Below are 18,982 nucleotides of genomic sequence, written 5' to 3'. Positions count from 1 at the left end.
AAACAGCACCTAAGTCTGCTATTATTGAGCCAAATCAAAAATATATTAATGAAATAAATGACAGATATAGGACTGGAACTTTTAAAATCCTTTGAGTTGCAACTAAATGACACTCAATATCCTATTTTACAGATACGATATATTATGCTACCTTATTCTACACTGAACCCTGCTTCTATGTATACGACAGAGGTCTCAGCTCACGAATTCAGGTTATAAAGAAGTGTATAGAGCCCTTTGGTCTGCAGAAATGGGGTTTTGCCATGTTCTGGGTATGAACTCCTCTGCTCTTTCTTCCCTTGGGGCTACAGAGCATGGAGAACTTTGTCCCAGCGAATGAATTTTACAAAAATAGGTGTTATTTCTTCCTGATGCCTCACCAAGGAGGTGGGACTGGTTTGAAGCTAGTATATTCAAATCTCCCATTACCACACAGTTGCTCCATCTTGAACTTCTGTTTAATAACTGGTTTAACACATAAGGAAGCTGGTGCCATCTAGATCTATCAGCCTGTCGCAAGTCTTTGGGACTTCAGCCATCAGGATGCAAACAGCCCAAAGTTTTATTGGCAACCTTGGTGGTTTGACAGGGGAGAAAAGCTGCTGCCTTGGAAATGTCTCAGTGAAAAGTTGGTTGCAGAGTTTAATGTTTCTGTGACTGTCTTGCTTTAACACAGAGGGGAGACTGCAATTTCCCTGGACATTAAGAGTGAGGATGGGCGAGGCTCCATTTCGGAGACTGACAGAGCCAAGTCCTCTCTCCCCATCTTTCATTTGTGCTGACATTCTTCACTTAGAAGCAGAGTTTCTTGCTCTTTCTTAGCAGTGGGTGTTTACACCTCTGGGAGATGCATTCAGCAGATAGAGGTTGCAATCCCACATTGTGCAAGGAGGAACAGCTTGGCCCCAGAAGTGAGGGGCAGGTGTGCTGCTGCTGACGGCTTGATCAAAGCACTTCTGTCCTCACCTGAAACCTCCCTCCATCACTGTCACTACAACCACACATGCATCCTTGCCCTATTGCTCTAACAACGTATGTGGAGACTGCCAGTTAATCTAAACTGGTGGCTATTATAAAATAATCTAATCATCCTGGAAGATTAAGCATGCATCTTTAATGCATTTGGAATTGTTTGTCCAAGCATGTAGATGTAGCTTCCACTATGATTTTTGCTATTCTGGTTTATGGCAGTTTCCTGGAAGAAATAGGTATTATTTGGAAAGGCACTTTTGGAGAGGTTTCTGCTGCTATACTTCTATTTATCTGGGACTGTTGTAGTATGGAAAAAATAAGAACAAAAAACACTGAAGAATCACAGCCCTAACCACCCTGACGGTATTATCAATAGATTGTAGACAAGACCTGGCCCAAAGGGAAATTACCAAACTTGTCAAGGCTTGGCACTTAAACACGTTTTTGAACCCAAGTCTGCAAAAGGTGAGAGGTTAGTGATTTAATCCACCAGCATCGCTTCAGTCAGGAAGATGAAAGGCCTGGAAAGAGCAGCACAAATTAATCTGGCTATTTCATTCCCATTGAATACTGACTTCCAACATCCAGAGACAAAAGACATGGAAAAATAACCTAATGTAAACTGGCACAGGGGCCAGAGCACAAGCAGTTAACATTAATTATGTATTACCCAAGCACTGCAGATAGCACCAAACAGGAAGGGGAAAAACTCATAGCACTATTAATAATGAACATGAAATTTGTAAACTCTCTATGAGGAATAATTTGCATAGCAATATAAACCTAGTGTCTAATGCTGAAAAGCTGGAAACAGTATTCAGGTTAAAAAAATAATCATTATTTTTATATGTTTTAAACTGTAGTTCTATTTATTTATTTATAAGCACGTACTGTGGTCTCTAATTCACAGGTTCCTGACTGTGGAACATAAGCACTTTGCTGCTGCAGATAAGCACATTTGCTGGGCACACGCAATAACAAATCTGGAACATTTGCTTTGCAACAGTCTTGAATGAACAGTGATTACTAGTGATAGCTGCACTTGTTTGAAGACATAGATGGGATAAGAATGCCATAACCTAAAAAAAAGAGCTTTGTTTAGTTTTGTCCTTGTGTTTTAATTTGTCTTGTGAGAAGGCATTGCATTGTGTTGTAGGAGGTCTGGGTTCATTTTTTTCGTAGCAAAGGAACCAGATTTCTGTTAGAGCCAGCTTTTGGTCTCAGTGAACAAGAGAAATGCTAACAGTGATTGTCATCCTTGGAGAGCTCATGTGGCATTGTATCCTGAGGCTTGCAGGAAGGACTCTAATCTTTGGCACTTTGGTGAGGAGAAAGATTCACCCATTATGGGCAGAGGACACTTAGGATAATGTTAATGGGGCCGCAGTATCTAAACACACTGTATGAATTAAAAACATATCACCAGTTACCAGGGGCAGGCACTGTCCTGACCTAGGTGTGCAGAACACCCTTACCATGGGTAAGACACTGGTTTTCTCATCACCCTTATGCCCAACCTCAGGCTGTTAGGTTTTAGCACGGGAAAAAGCAGCCAAGTTACATTTCTTCTAACTTGAACAGTACCAAAATATTCAGAATTGCTTAAAACATATAGAAGTAAAAGCAATTTATAATGCAGTCTTAAAGAGTTCATCGGGCTTCTCTGGAGCTGCTGAGGCTCATTCAGGAGACTGCAGGAGCTGCACAAAGCATGGCAACATTTGTCAGACCCAGGAAACCACAAGGCAAGTTTATGTTCGGTGACTTCAGTAGAAAAACCTCTTCCCTGCTTTTCCCTGAGCCCAAGAAGCTGAGCACTGCTAACCTCCAGCAAGCCCCCAGCTAGGCTGTTTTGGCAGGGCTGGAGGAAGGGCACGAGCCCATGCTGCTCGTCTGGCTTTGTGCTCGCAGCCGAGGATGGCTGTGCAGGAGCAATGGCAATTTCCCTGTAGCACAGCAGCCTGAAAGAGTGAGCGGGTGAGCCCCAGGCACACAGCAGCCTGGTTCTGCTTCCCCAGCTCACGGCAGAGCACACCGCTGTGTCTCGCTTCTGCCCCTCGCCTTCGCTGGGGAAGCTTCCCGCTGGCAGGGCTGAGTTCCCCCCAGCTGGAGGTTTCATCTATCACAGACATCTCTTGGTGGGTTGTGATTTGATTTGCCAGAGAGGCCTCCCGGGAGTGTATCTCGGGAGTGGGGTCCGGGGGAGGATGGGGAAGGATGTGGTCGTACGCTTGATCAGAAAAGCAATAATGAAAAGTGGATGGAAAAGGGGAGAGAGCAGAGGGAGTTTTCTCATCAATCCTGGGTCCTGTTGGGCCAGCAGCCCCTCTGGTATGTTTAGGGATGCTGTGTGCCTTAACAGCCTCCATTTACTAATGCAGTAATGACCTGCTGGAGGAGGTTTTGGCCGCTGCACTAATTGCATTCCTCCGCTGCACAATAACTTAACAAGTTATTAAGATTCCAGAGAAGAGGGTCAGGGAATTCATCTCTCTCCAGTGCTCTCCTGACCCCAGCACCATCTCACAGACACAGGCACACACACACACACAAACCTTTCCTGCTTTCCCCAAATCCAATGGAATGCTTTCAAAGGCTGGAAAGCAAATAATCCATCAGTTGCAACACTGGTACAGTCACTTATTTTTCTTCCTATTCTATGTTTTACACCTAATTTTGAATAAGTGCAAGCTCCAGCTCTCCTGCTTTACAGTGCTCTGGCAAAGCAGAAAGGCTCAGATATGGACATGAAATACATTACATTGTATAGAAACAACCTGTGATGCTGCCCCCAGGGTGTAAAGTACCTTAATGGAGAGGAGAGTCAGTCCCTCCCCTCCCTTTCAGTTCACACAACAATATTAGGGTGAGCAGGAAGTGATATGAAGAACCAGATCCTCTTCATATAGCAAAGAGCAAGTCAGCCCCAAGGAACATACTTTGGGGATGAGAAACTCCATCTATCTGTAATTCAGAGGTTTGCTTCAGAAGAGATCTGAGATCTGGCTGGAAGGGAGTGAGGAATGTGATTTGTCAAGAGAGAGGGGCAAGAGGTTTAGCCAAGGCCATTCTTCTTACACTGCAGAACCAGTAAAGAAGTGGGCACTGCTCTTAAAACTCCATTACCTTCCCCAGTCCATTTCTACCTCTGGAAAGTAGGATTTAGGTCCTTCTGTTTGCTGTTGCTCTTCCAGACAAAGTAATGTCCTTCTTTTTCCAGTTTGGGTGGTGGCTTCCTTGGGCTCCCAGACATGACCAGCTTGGTTTAGTGCCTGACATAGAGCAAGCTGGCCACAGATTCATTTGGTGCAAATCACGTCTCAAAGGTAACACCTCCTTTACCACTACTCAGGTTTTAACAAGCTCTTCCAGCTGGGAGGGATGGACCAAAGCACAATAGAGAGATGTTTTTTCTTGAGATTTTTGTTTTGGTTTGTTTCCCAGTTGGATATTGCACAATCTTACCCAATATTGTTTACCCCTTGGATAAATAACTGTTAGAAAGGTATATAAGGAGGCAATAATCATCCCTGTGTGTACATTCATAACTGCTACCTGGCCAAGACAACACAGACCTTGACTAAAAGCAAAGTGGAGGGTTAAAAGGCCTTGAGAAGTGCCAAAAACAACAAGCAGGGGGAGAAAAAATAAACAGCAGGGTGGCTGGATCATCTTGGATTGTATGGCAAATAAGAGAGCATGGTGGAGGTGAGTGCTGTCCGCAGAGCCTCAAGGACATGAGGTACAAGGGGGGACCTGAACAACCTCACTGCAATCCTTGGATGCCACCACGCTGATGGCAAGCAAAGTGGCTCACCTTGCAAGCCTGCAGTAGTGGTGTTGTGGATTGCCTATCACTGATTTCCTCCTCTTCGTCCTCATTTTTTTAGTCCTCTCTCCTTTGCCCCTGCCAAAAGATGAGAGGTCCGATTGCACCTTCTTCAGAGGTGAAGTCTCCCTTGCACGGCAGTTGCAGTGGGTGGGCTGGATCCACCAGGCTGCATTGCCAGCCCAGCCCACCCCAGCTTTCCTAACAATGTATGTAAGCATCCCTCAAGTTCTCCCACCAGAAACCTTCTTGAAAGTCTCCTCTGTACTATACAGTGCTCAGGCTGTAATGGCTGTATCAGTCTGTGCTAGATCTGGTTAGTATCCTGCCACTTTTAGGCTATTGGATTTGGAGGGTTAAGAGATGGTTTATTTGGCTTTTGTCAGAATAACATACTATCTCAGCTTATTAAATAAATTAATAGTAGTAATAGTCATAAATAATAATTATGAATGAAAGTATGGGTGAGGTTAAAACTCAGCTGATAGAAGCTTTCCTCTGGCTGGTTGGAACCCCAGTTTGTTTTATAACCAACCTTGTTTGCTTTGTCTTTATTTGTATCCTCACATATCCATGCAGGAGAGCAAAGAGAATGGAACTGTACAGAACAGTTCAGTTGGAAGTGACCTGCAAAGATCATCGAGTCCAACTGCCTGTCCACTTCAGTGCTGACCAAAAGGTAGAGCGTATTATTAAGGGCATTATCCACATGCTTCTTGAACACTGGTGGGCATGGAGCATCAACCACTGGTGGAGGTGGCAGGTTAGGGTTATTTCTACTGCAGAAATACCACAAAGCTTCACAGGACACACCAAGCACACTGAGCTGACCTGAACTCCACAGACACCTCCATGACTATCCTCTTGGGGCACTGCAAGGAGGCTCAGCCTGCGCCCCTGCAGGTACACGAGGCATCATGTCCTGGTGCCAGCCACCAGTCCCAGCTCACTGCCACCCTCTTGTCCCCTCCCAGCAAGGTCACAGCAGAAATGGCACTCCAGTCATCCTGGGATCTGGAGCAAGCCTGGAGCTGAGCAGCTTTTGGAAAGGGTTACTGCTGTTGTAAAAGAGGCTGTTGGGTCATCAAAAGGATGTAAAACTTCTTTTTTATTATTAGTATTTATTTATCATAAAAAAAACCTACAAGTGATTTTTTTTTCTCTGTTGCTAGGATCAGGCTGGTTTGAATGCCGTGATTCTCCGCTCCAGTATGATCATGCTCAGGTGCAGAACAAGTCGGGTTTGGATTTTCCCCAGCTAAGCTCATTAACGTATTAGTCACAAACAGACTTCAAGGACACTTGACCTCAGTGTCTCTGCTTTCCTCTCTGATCATCTTCCAGCTTCTGCTTCAGCAACAGAAAACTACAAAGAAAAGAAATGGCAGCGTCAACGAAACGAAGGAAAGCCAAAGATTGGAGCTGTGGTTGGCTGTCAGCTCAGCTAAGCACTGCCTGTGTGCCATGCTCCTCGTAACTATTTCCAGGTTACTCCCAGGTTGTAAAGCCAGGTACTTACATTAAGAAGGATTTTGATCTTTCAGCTGGATGATTTTTTACATCATCTCTCTTCTTGCAGGGCTGTAAAAAGTTTTGTTTAAAAGTAAAATACAGACATTTTAAATGATTAGTATTCTAGTGACTGATAATTAACACAGCTGGGAAAAGTCTGAGAAACAGATATGGTAAACAGCAAAGAAGGACATGAAAAAAAAAAAAAAAGAGAGAACAGACAATATGGGAGAAAATAGAGTGACTTCTGAGCTGTATTTTTTTAACAAAGAGCTTTTCTTCTGACTTCCCAGCTCTGCCATTCCCCAATTGCATTAAAGTGGTTGGCAAGATGAATAATATTTTTAGATGAAATATACTGGCAGAACAACAGGAACTGCAGCCCCTTTACTGTTCTGCTGGAAATTTCTGCTGCTGTTTCTGGTAAATATGGCTGGTGGCAGGACCTGGCTTGTAGCTTTAACCACATGTGGGAAGTTCATGGGGCAAAGATGCCAAGTCTAAAATTAACCCCCTTGAAAAAAAAAAAAAAAAGATTAAAAAAAAAGTGCCTGGGGCAGAGTGAGAGTGTTTAGGTCGTTATTTTTAGTCTTTCATTCTACTAAGACATGTAGAGATTTGGATTAATTAAGGATAAATATATATATATATAAATCTTAACATTTTCTGGACTGAAATGAATAAAGCATTTGCATTAAGTACTGTAGCTTTACATCTTTAGGCAATACCAAGTAAGAGACAAAGCACCTAGGGCAGAGACTTTCTGCAGCTCCCAATACTGGTGAGAAGCATGGATCTAAGGTGTCCTACGAGCAGTGCATTTCTCTCAGCTCCATTACTGGGACCCCACCAATTTTTGCAAATACCCCAAATCCATTCACAAAATAGAGGGTGTGCCATTCATGGACTTGTGGAAAAGAATTCAAGGATGTAACACAGAAAGGATCAAACTCAAACAAAGGCAGATAAAAGGTGGAGCACCAAAACAGTGCTTCTTCAGCTTAAACACATAAACAGTACTTAGGTGTTTATTTTTGTTTATTTCTGATTTTTTTTTTGAACAGGTGTCCTGATTTCAGGGGGAATTTAACCCCTGAATTTTGAAACTATTGGCAAGTTGTCACAGCTGATCCTGGGCACGCTGCTAAACATTTTAAAATACCTTTATTTTAAAATACCAATAAGCCCCCACTAATTCTTTTCTCTGCTAGCAGATACAGACACTACTGTACAATGTACTATACATAAATCTTACTAGAAACAGTCCCTGCTTGAAGAAATTTATGACCTATATTAATAACACAAAAGAATGTCATATTTTTTGCCAATTTACAAAGATGTCACTTCAGGCACAAATATTTCCCAAAAGCTCCATAAAAAGCCCTTAGAGCTCCAGGATTGAATGCAGGTCTCTAAAATCCTTGCTCAGCCCTTGGACCCCATTGCCAAGTAATGGACACAGGTGAGGAGGTTGGAATTAAAAAAAAAAAAAAAAATGTCTTCTAGGACAGGCAATATGGGAATCCTGTGTATAGCATGTTTTGATTGAAAGATCCTTCTGGCAATGGAAATATTAGAGAAATAATCCCCTTCCTGGGCTGGGGGTTCCTGCTGCCATTCAATAAGTAAAGTCATCTCGGTGAAGAATTCCTGGAATAAGACAACAGTGATCAATAACGAATTCCCAGCTGTTACTGGAGAAGGTTTCAGAGCTGTTGCAGATAGGACAAAAGTGTTCTCAGGACCATTACCTGAAGTGAAGTTTTAGATCTGAAAGCTAAAATGAAATGAAGTGAGCTTTCAATTAACTTCTCAAAGTGCTTGCAGTTCCCAGATTAGGGCAGATGAAAAGATAAATATTGAACAAAGAGCGTTGTCCTGTATTTGAAGCATCTTAATGAACACAAAAAGTTATACAACATATTCAAGGAGTGCTTTGCCTTGTATCAACTGTTCCTTTCTCCAAGCCAATGATGAGATCATGGCCCCTTACGGGTGATCAATTCTTAAGAGTGATATTGGGTGATTTATTGCATGACCAGAGGCAAGTTGGAGTTTCCCTCTGAACTCTGGAAAATCAACATTGTCACTGATATGAGAGGCAAAAATTCTCATTAGAAAAGCTGTAGTTATCTGAGAAAAGAGAAAGAAAATTCCATTACTAGAGGTTTTTATGACTTTTGCTACCGACTTCTGTAACATGGGCAAATCATGCAAGTCCTCCCTGATTCTTTCCTCCTGCTGTATGTCAAAGGGTGGCAAACCTCTTCTTAGCTAGGGTGAGGAATGCAGAGTTACAGCAAGTGGTAACTCGGGCATTGCACTGGTCACAATAATATTTAACAATGTTGCTGCTCATTAATTGGATTCGTTTTTCTTACCTATGGTCCCATCTCAACTACTCAGGAAAAAAAAAAAAAAGGAAATGATTGCTGAGAAAGTTGCTGTTGCTAAACAGAATGACCAAATATTTCAGAGTCCAAATGGGAAATCTGCAACTTACACAAAGGTTATTTGCTTTCTGTATCTGGAGGTGTAACAACCTCAGGAAGAATGTATGGGGGTTGGGGAAAAGTGTGGAATTAGATGTTCATAAATAATATTTGAGACTTTTACTCTTTCTGGAGTCCAACGGGGATTGCTGAAAGCAGATCCATTTTTTGCAGGTCCCAAGGGTTTGAGGAATCCCTTAGCTTTAGTAAATTATTTGGGGAGAAATAGATTAATCCTCTTCTATTACATGGATTAAATAAGCATGTTTGCAATGTATCTATGATGTATTCTGATCTAGTGTTACAAGCACTTAAATATTGCATAATGGAGTCATACCAGTTCAAATGGGAGAATCAGATTTTTGTGGATCTGAGCCAAAAGCTCATAGACATCAACAGGGAAGCTCTTTACTGATTTCAGTGAACTGCAGCTAAGACACCATAAATATAAGAATGCTTTTTATGGCTAGTCCTGCAAACCAGGGAAACTTAGGAGAACTCTAGTTTGTGTCTCATGCATCATTAGCAAACTCATGAGCTAAATTATGACTATTGCTAGTCAGAAAGAACATAGCTCACTTCGTGAAACCCTGACTGCAGAACAGTCACAAAAATTTAGAAAAACTGAATTGGGCTTGAGATCTGCAGGGATTAGATAAGTACAAAACCCTGTGAGTACCCATATAAATTTTAAACTTACAGTCATTGTTTATTCCTTCCTAATGACCAAACACACAAGCCCAATATTTTCCCTTAATGTGTTCAAAGCTTCAGAAGACAGCCAGATTACAAATAAGTCATGGCACGAAGATGCCGCGGTCTAAAATGTTCAGTTTTTCTACTGATTTAATTGGGATAGAATTTCACCCTATTAATTACCACAACTTTCAATCTCTGTAAATGCTATTCTGTAATGTTGAATTGTCTAAGCCAGCTCCTACAAATGAATAAAAATGGAATAAAAATTAGAGGAACTGGAAACAGAAGTAGTTGGAGAAGACAACAGTAGCACTTCCACAGCTATGTTTTTAGAGGCAGCCTTCTAAGACCTGATATCTGCGTGAGTCTTGCATGCAGTGACAGTACAATTTTACCTATAGTGCTCAAACCAATCAGATTTTCTGCATCTTCCTTCTGCAGCAAAGTGTCCCAAGCACAGCCATACCCAAGGTATGACACATTGACCACAAAAAGAGAAAGAATGACTCAGCACTTTCCTCTCATGTCCAGCCCATTTCTTTTCTCTCTTATTGCACCCATTACATTTTTAAGAATTGAAAATGAAATCTCACATTGCGGTCATAGTTAGGTCCCCTCAAGATGTGTGTGGGACTGCACAGAGAAGTAAATCAGGAAATATGCACTGCTCTTCCTTTTACTTGTTTTCTTTTACTCTTTTTTTTTTTTAACTCTTTTTTTTTTTCTCACATAATCTGTATGTGAATTTTCCATCACTTTCTCCAATGAGTGAGAATGAAAAAAAGAAAAGGAAAGAACATCAAGATCACTTTTAAAATACCTCAGTATGAACAACAAACAGAATCAGAAAGAATGAATGAAAGAAAGAAAGAAAGAAAGAAAGAAAGAAAGAAAAAGAAAGAATGAAAGAAAGAAAAGAAAAAACACACAAACAAAATCACAGATTCATGCACTGCATAGATTGCAAACTGGACCTTCAATATCTACTGGTGTCTCCTCTCTTTACTCCTGGGAAGTGTGGCTCCACTTTCCCACCCTGCAGCAGAGAGAGAATCTTATTTACAACTACCAAACTCAATGTCTGGACTCTTAAACCTAACCTGGTAATGTTAGACTAAACCTTATTAAAGTCAACAGAAACCCTTTGTCTTAAGTAACTTTGTCTTAAGTAACTGACTATCTTTCTAACCAGCCTTTGCTGCACTAAGCTCATTTTACTTGCCTCCAAGGAGTTGCCTGAATGGACATCCCAGGTTTTCCTCTTTTCTCTGCAGCAGCAGCCTGTCAGTGCAGATCCCCTGCTCTTGAATCTTTCTATTTCATATAAAAGAATTGACTCCTATTTCTACAAATTGCTTTGCCCATATAGTCCCATTCCATGTGTTCCAGCTACCTTTCCTGCTGCCAGTGGAGTAGCAAGGATTAGAGATGTAAAATTCCTAATCATATCAGTTACTAAAAATTCATGGACTGTGCAAGCACAGAAGAAAAGACAATCTCTGCCTTGAAGGGCAAATACAAAGCACCAATGTCCACATACATTTTAAAGCAGCAATGTCCCCTCCACTGGGCCACTCCAAACAGTGTTGTGTGAAATGAACAGTGAGGAACATGGTAAAAAAATGAGGACTGTGGTTTTGTTTCAGAGACCACCTTTGAGGAGGGCACCCAGAAGCCTATCCCAGGGCCTCCTGGCAATTATACTCTTTCAGACCTTGATACCAGTCAGCATGCAGAATACGGGGGAGGGGGGTTGACAGCAGTAATTGATCAGAAATGAGACTATCAGTTGACTCCAGTGGCTACGTGATTAATTGTCAGGGTCCAAAAATGCCATTAAAAGCTGCAAATGATGTGAAAATTTGAAGTGAATTTTAAACAAGTATACATTTCCTGACTCGAAGGCACTTTAGCCCTACAGCACTGCAGCTTAGAGACATCTATCTGGCTTTCTTCCGTCAATCGATACCATTAAAGGCCTAAAAAAAGTCTTTTCTCCATATAGTTATAAAATATCAATTACATACATTTTCATTAGCTGAATGCAGTGATCAGGGCTGATTCATTGGTTGTTTGTTTCTCAGTCAGACATTGCTGGCACCCTCCCAGCCATACAACCTTACCCAGTGGGAGCATCCTCTAATCACACTGATGGGGACCTGGGCTTGGCACCATGCTCACACACCAACCATCTGCCTATGACCATATTAAAAGCAGTCACAGAGCACAAAATTGGGGTGCTGGGCTTCAGTTTCTCCTGCCTGTCACCCCTGCAGTGTGTTACCATCAGTGCTTGCAGAGGATATTCTGCTGCAGGATTTAAAGCTCCAAGCAGACATTAATGAGTTATGCTAAACTCACTGACACTTCTGTGGAAAGCACTTTTAACTCTGTTTCACTGATGTAGATGTTTAGATAGAGAAAAGATAAGTCACTTGCCTGAGGGCATGCGCTGATTGAGTATCAGAGACCAAATTAAACCCTGACATTTCTTGGCCCTTAGCTCCATGTTGCAGAGGTTCTTTCTCCTGAAGAAACTGTTGAAAGAGGAACTTAAGCACATTGTCCCTACATTAAATATGCCACCTACCCATCCCTCTGCTTTTAAATACAGCCATGTCAGCACCATAATTCAGATCTCTCTGTCCATGAAAACACACCTTCCTTCTCCTCCTTCTTTTCACCTTATCTCTTTCACATACCCACTAGCATGCATTGCCATCCATCTCAAGATCCATCTCATGTTTATGTGGGCCAAAACTCAACTCGAGGTCTTCTCTCAAAAAGGCAAGAGCTGAACATGTCTAGAAGCATAGGAATATTTTTAAACCAAGCAGAAACGTGCACGTCCATATTGAATATGGTTTCAGAAAATGTAACTTTCAGTTTTCATTCAGCACTTCTTCTCAGAAACAACACAAGAAAGGGAAGGCAGAGGAAGAAGAAGATTAGGTTTGTTCTTCAGGAGGAACGTGTAAAATGACAGTATTAACTATTACTGGTTTTTAACCTCAGGAAAAAAAAAAAAAAAAACAAACATAAACAATACACAAGCAAAAAGATAGCACACCTCTCATGCAACCTGCTGGAATTTATGGCTCTGTTTCTTAGATGTCCTCTTCTACAGAAATTATCAGAGATGTCCTAATATTTTCTAACAAAAGAAAAGGAGAATATATCCCTAAAGAACTTGAATGCGGATAGAAAACTAGAGTGTCTATATAAATTCAATAAACTCTAAGTTGTCATGTCTCATTTAATTTCCCCTTTCCTATCGCTTCAGATAGGTAGGCTCACGACTTCAGTCCCCCCCATTTGATATTTTTTGGCTTTGGAGAACTACCAGGCTGTCTCAGGTTATCAGAACAAGCAGACGAAGCACTTCTTGCCTTGAGTTTCTTTCCCTCAGCTGCCACCTCCACTCTGTGGCAGAGGGCAGTGGATGCTGATGTCACTGTCACAAGGTTGGGGTTACCAAACAGCCTCACCTAGCAAACCTGCTGCTGGGGAGCTACGTCTCATCCTGCTGGTAAAGGTGGATTATGCAAACTTCTCGTGCTTAAACACATGGTAGTACACGTAAGAGCATATTGAGACCTCATTTCCAATGACAACCCCACTGGCATCCTTGCTGGTAACCTACTGTGGAATAAGATGGTCTCTCTACTGCCCAGGGCCATCCAACTGGGTTTGGAATTGGGAGCTGCAGCTGAAATTCTAACGGGCAGGGAGAGGAGCATCAGCAAAACACCTCAGAGGGAAATAGAAAGTAGTGTGTTTTACTGTTGTGGTGCAGGACACAGGATGAGTCAAGAAAATATTCCCCCACTGCAAAACTTTTTGAGTGTGCTCAAATTAAAAATATTCTTTGTTGCAGGAAGAAAAAAAATCCATTGATTTTTTTTTTCTTTTTTTTTCCAGTTTTCAGCAACTGAAGAAACTGTCCAGCTGGACATTGCTGAAAATATCTGTCTGACAGGCTGCAAACTTTCACTTTTCAGTTGTTAAAAAAGTAGAAAAATGTTTCCCTTGTCGGCTACTGAAAATTGAACACTTTCAATTACCGCGGTTTTATTTCTTTGGAAGTAATTAAAAACCTGACATCTTTTTCCTTGAGGTTTCCTTCTACTTTAATGATGGAAAAATATTTCTAATGGTAAATTTCAACTAGCTCTTCTTCAGAGCTCCCTGTAGCTTCCTCTGATCACCTGACCTACAGGCAAAATACATCTCAAATAGACCCAAGAACTGTTTCTCTGTGCAGGGGTCATACGAGGTTGCATAGCCTGCATCATTCTGTGTGTGTGTGCTTGAGATCCGGAGAGTCAACTATGGGAGAACCAAAGTCCCAAATAAGATGGATGGTCCCATCCCAGTTCTAGTGCTCTCCCAGTACGCTGCCACCCAGCAGTGCTGGGAAGTGCTGCATGGATGGCGTGCGTGGCTCTTCCACACTGCACCCATGGTCAGCTGAGGTCTTTCCCCAGTAAATCCATCACTTCCAGTACTTAGGTCACAGGACAGCATATGGCTCTGTGTCTGCCACAGCCAGACCTGTCTTCACCACAGCTCAAACACCACTGAAATCTTCACTTCAATCTTGCATAGCTATTCCAGAAGAAGAGAGTGTGGTTTAAGGTTGCTCTGTGTCTTGGCTTCTGCTCTGCATCTGCCAGGAACTGCACATGCTGGGGTTACATCCACACAGGGATCTGCGTTTATAGGCAAGTCCACTGCCTAGAGCCATAAAGGAACTGAGTCAGCCTGGTCTGCTGGATCTAGCCCTCCGAGGCTTGCAAGTTCTTCCAAGCCCATGTCTCACCGGAGTGTTTTTGGCCAGATGGGAAGAAGTGAGATGTTTAGTGGTAAAAATGACACCATTTTTGATTAAGGGAAATGGTGAAGTTTCTCTCGAGGGCAAAAAATTATAAATTCCCATGAAAATATATCTTCCCTGTGAGAAACTCCTAACTAAGAGAAAGCAGAGTTTTACAGGGCTCTTTTCTGCCAAGGAACTGTGCAGATGTGACTCATTTGCTCTCCCCAGGCCAAAAGTTTGTTGGTGCCTAGAAAGAGGCTTAAGCCTCTCTACAGACACACGGAGGCTCTCCACCAGGAACAGCACCACAGGCCAGGTTCCAGCTGAGAGAAACCCTCTTCACCCCTTCCATGTGCTGTGTGGTTAACAGCAGGAATAGCATGGGCAGAGGACCATCTGCAAAGCTCTTTGCATGTCCAACAGGTATAATCACTCTGAACACCTACCTCCCTCTTGGTCTGTGTCTTGTGGAAAAACAGTTTATGTATTTGTGGAAATGAATCTTCTGTTATGGGTGTTGCAAGAGACTAAGTGCTTGTGGCCAACCATTGTGCTTTACTCTCTGCTTTTGAGCCAGTTGGTAATGTTCAGTCAAATCAGGTAGAAGTGAAGAGGCCTTGAAGATATCGCACTCCTTCAAGGTTTGTGAAAAGCCTCCACCATGCTCCGGCCTGTTCTGCTTTTGCACAGGAGAAGGAGGGAAAATGTTCATTGTGGGGGTTTGCCTCCTGCCACCTTCATCCCAGGGTGGGAGGCAGCAGGTACCTTGGGCTCCCTGCCCACATGCTGCCTCTGGGTGAGGGCTGTAAGAGCTAGGGAGCAGAGATTTCCCAAAAGCCACACAGGCACACATGTTGAAATCAGAACCTCATAGCCATTTTTATGGGCAGGCTGACTCTGGACCAGATCTAATCATTTTTAACACCTAACTTTCTAATGATGGTGATTATTTCATGATCAGGAACACAAGTTTCATCAACATGCAGTCTTCTCTAGGAAAAATAAAACCAATCTCTCACAGCATGAATTTTAGAGCTGATTCTTTGTCTCTATAGTCCCAATAAACATTATTGTTATTATTAAGATTGTTTATATCAAGTCTTGGTATTGTTTCATGATTTTTTTTTTAATTTTTTTTTTCCTTTAGGTGTTTCCTGTGCTTTGCCATGTGCTTTCTTAAAAGTACTTATACGCAGCTTTGGACAACAAAATCCATCTTCTCTAGTAGAACCGCATGTTTTAAAAACAGAACACCTTTTCCCATACAGAGAAACTTGCATTCTGGTTACCTTGGTCATTGGCATATATATTTAATCTCTATTATAGGTGACAGCAACAAAACTGTTGTTGAACATGTATTACGCAATCCAATACAACTGAGCTTTGCTTGCTCCACTTGTAAGAAAAGGGGTATTTACTTATTTTCTTGAAACAGTGATGAGGGCCATAATACAAAAGCATTCTAATCACGTGACAAGAAGTCTGACATCCTTGTTGCTGTTGATGATGATTTCATTTCTGTAGAGCCTTATTACTGTTGAATGCATTGAATGTTCTGGTTCTGAAAGCAGGTTTGATCAGACATCTGAGGGCTTCAGCTCGCTATCAGCTTTGCAGGTAGTTTAGATATCTGACAGTTCCTCTTCCAGTATGAGGAGGCTAAGGTGTCTTGGTGCTCATGTCCCCACTCTGGCTGGCTACTATGAGTTAAGAGCAGATCTTAGATCTGTAGTTCACTGTGGACTTTATAGTCAATAGGAAGGGAGAGATAGACGATGTCTTTTGTATTTGACTCAAGCACTTAGGTGTGTTAAGCAGGCTCTAGAGCACAAAGTACCATTGGAGCAATCTTCGGAATAGCGTAAAACTGTGTTGGGTCTCCCCTTTGCTTCCAAGGAGGGTTTTACAGCCTGGATGTCTTGAGATGAGGATTTCTGCCAACTGTAACTCAGGAAAAAAATTTAAATGTGATGGCCTCAGCCTATTCCTTGGTGGAATATTTGTCCACATCATAAAACCACCGGACACAATATGGAAATGCAATTGACATTAAACCAAATGATATAATCCCATCTAATGGTATTATAATGATTCCCAAGTGAACTAAACATGATTGGGCAAGTATTTCAAAGTGTTACTGAAAGAGTTTTTATAGAGTAAAGGACTGTGTTTGCCAACCAGTGGCCAGACACACAGACCAGACTCTAATAAGTTAGCCAATTCCCACCCTGTAAACCTGTGGCTGTTTCTTAGAGAAACATATTTTTTTAATTAGTGCTTTTACTTTTTTTTGGAAGGATTCAAAGGGTTTTTCTGAAGTGTGTTTTATTTTTTATTTTTTTTTTTAAATTCATTGCTCCTATTCCAAATTAGCTATTTCTGGTCTGTAGTGAAATCCCCTGATGAGTAGAAGGGGATTAAATTTCTGTAAATCTACCATTTATGAACTTGTGAGTTGCTAAATGATATTGGCCTTTCACCCAATGGCTGGTTATTCCTGACTTGTCTGTACGGATTGCTGCGTTATTCCTCTGCTCCAGTGCTATTCTTCATACTCATTTTGCATAAGGTACATTCTGGCATGGTTCTAAAAATCTGATCCAAATGGTTCGTGAGCATGGCTGACCATCTGTTCAACTGAATGTCTTCCAAGTGCAATTTTCAGCTCTTCCTTTCCTTTGGAGAAATGGGGAGGGAAGGGAGAGAGCTTTCCTTCCAATCCAGGATGGTATCTTCGTTTGTGATCGTCTTGAAAAAATCATCCCTACAGAAAGAAAGATCTTTTCCTAGCTTGATGGTACTCACAGTGTCTTGATGTTCTTGCAAGGATGAGCTGCCCCTGAAGTGCCTCTAAATTACATGAGATAGTGAATAGCATTCACAAAAAATTGTGTCTGGTATCATGTAATGTGTTTTACACATAGGCCTGAAAGAAATGTAGAAGGTTTTATTTGCATTCAGCACATTTGTAAAAAGCACTTGTTTTATGTTTTGTCTTTGTTGATCTAAGTAGCTGCACAGTATTTGACTTGATTGAAAATGGAGCTCTGTATGGTTTGCCTTAGTGCAGCGTACATTCTACTTACTGGTAATTATTAAATGTCTTTCGTTAAATTTTGTCTGGAGACACTGATTGTCCAGAATAACAGGCTGACTGACAGCGTCATAGTTCCTCTGGTTATATGATACACAAGTACCTCCTTCCATTAATGACCATCTCAGCTTCAGGAGAACTAAGAAACGAAATCCCATTTTCTTTCAAACAGAATCAGGAGTGTTTGCTCCCCTCAGGGTCTAGGGCAGACAAATGTTCATCAATTTTTCTCGATTCCCATTCAAAGCTCTTCTCTGCTCATGCTGGCATTGTGTAAGGGCAAGGCAGATGAAGGCTATTGTAGTAAGAGTTCTGTATGACCTGACCTGATCTGGGTAGGGCTGTGCAATGGTCAACATGTTCTTGAAGTTGCTTTTATGAGCTAAGGGTGGTACAGCCAACTGTGTTCATTTCAAACAACCTGTCACAGGCAATATTTGCTGCCTTTTTCTCCTTACTGAGGGTGGCTTTTCCAGAAGGAGCACTTCAGACACCCACAGTTCACACTTCAAACAGAAGCACAGCCTGAATTTTACTCTGCAAATGTAAACCTAGATACAACATCAGGGTACAACCTCTGCAGCTCCCAGAGGCTTTCCTCCTTACCTCTGCCTGACTTGAAGGGATGGTGTCCCTCCTCTTCAGTCTTTCTGCTCGGAGGCTTACTCACCCTATTAGACCTTTAAACAGCTCGCTTAACGTTCACCTGATGCTCTTCCATCCGGCTCTAACCTTGCTTGAGTTGCCTCAGGAGGAGCTCAGGGCTACTTGCAGCTTCAGAGTGGAACCAAGGCAGGTCTGCTGCTGCCTCTGCTCATACTTGGCTCTGGAACAAAGAAAAGGAAAAACAACAACAACAAAACACCCCCAAAGCAAGGGACTGCCCTCTGTGAACTGTGCAGAACTGCCATATGCTGCAGCAGACATGCTGGCAGAGCAGTTGTTAAGCATTATCTTACTCGATTCAAAGAGCAAGTTCAAGATTTGCTCTGAAGATACGTGGAAGACTCTCAGTTTATCTAGCTGAGGTTAGCTGATGCTCGGCAATCATTCCTTCGCACACTCAAGACCCCCCAGTGCCCTGCTTTCAGCAGGCTAACCTACTTGGCCCCAGGGTTTAAGAAGATTAAAATGCAAAAGCTCAGAGTTGGTGATCAAAATTGCCCCTGTTGGTTCCGAACTACAATAAATCTTCAGTGGGTTCAAACGTCTTTGTAGCTCACGACGGATGAAAGCTGCCTCCAGCATGCACAACAGCAGGCAGCTTGAAATGGCCATGGAACCTTGCATAACCAGTTGGTTCCTATACCAGAGTAATGTCTTCACTTGAGAGTACTGAAGTCATTTGAGTGCTGTAGCTATTTATATCCAATGAGGATTTCCCGAGAAAAGAGAACTGGAAAGATGATCTTGTCCCAAATGCCTGAGTTCAATGGAAAACGAGCAATGAAGCGTTTTCTCTGGAAAACAAAGGATTTGCAATCATTGCAAGCCATTGGGGTCCTTTTAAAGTTTTTCTTTTTTTTTCTTTCTTTTTTTTTTTTTTTTTCATGATGTATTCAACA

This window comes from Cygnus olor, chromosome 16 (assembly GCF_009769625.2).
Source record: "Cygnus olor isolate bCygOlo1 chromosome 16, bCygOlo1.pri.v2, whole genome shotgun sequence".
NCBI classification, from domain to species: Eukaryota; Metazoa; Chordata; class Aves; order Anseriformes; family Anatidae; genus Cygnus; species Cygnus olor.
This window is presented reverse-complemented; position numbering follows the sequence as displayed.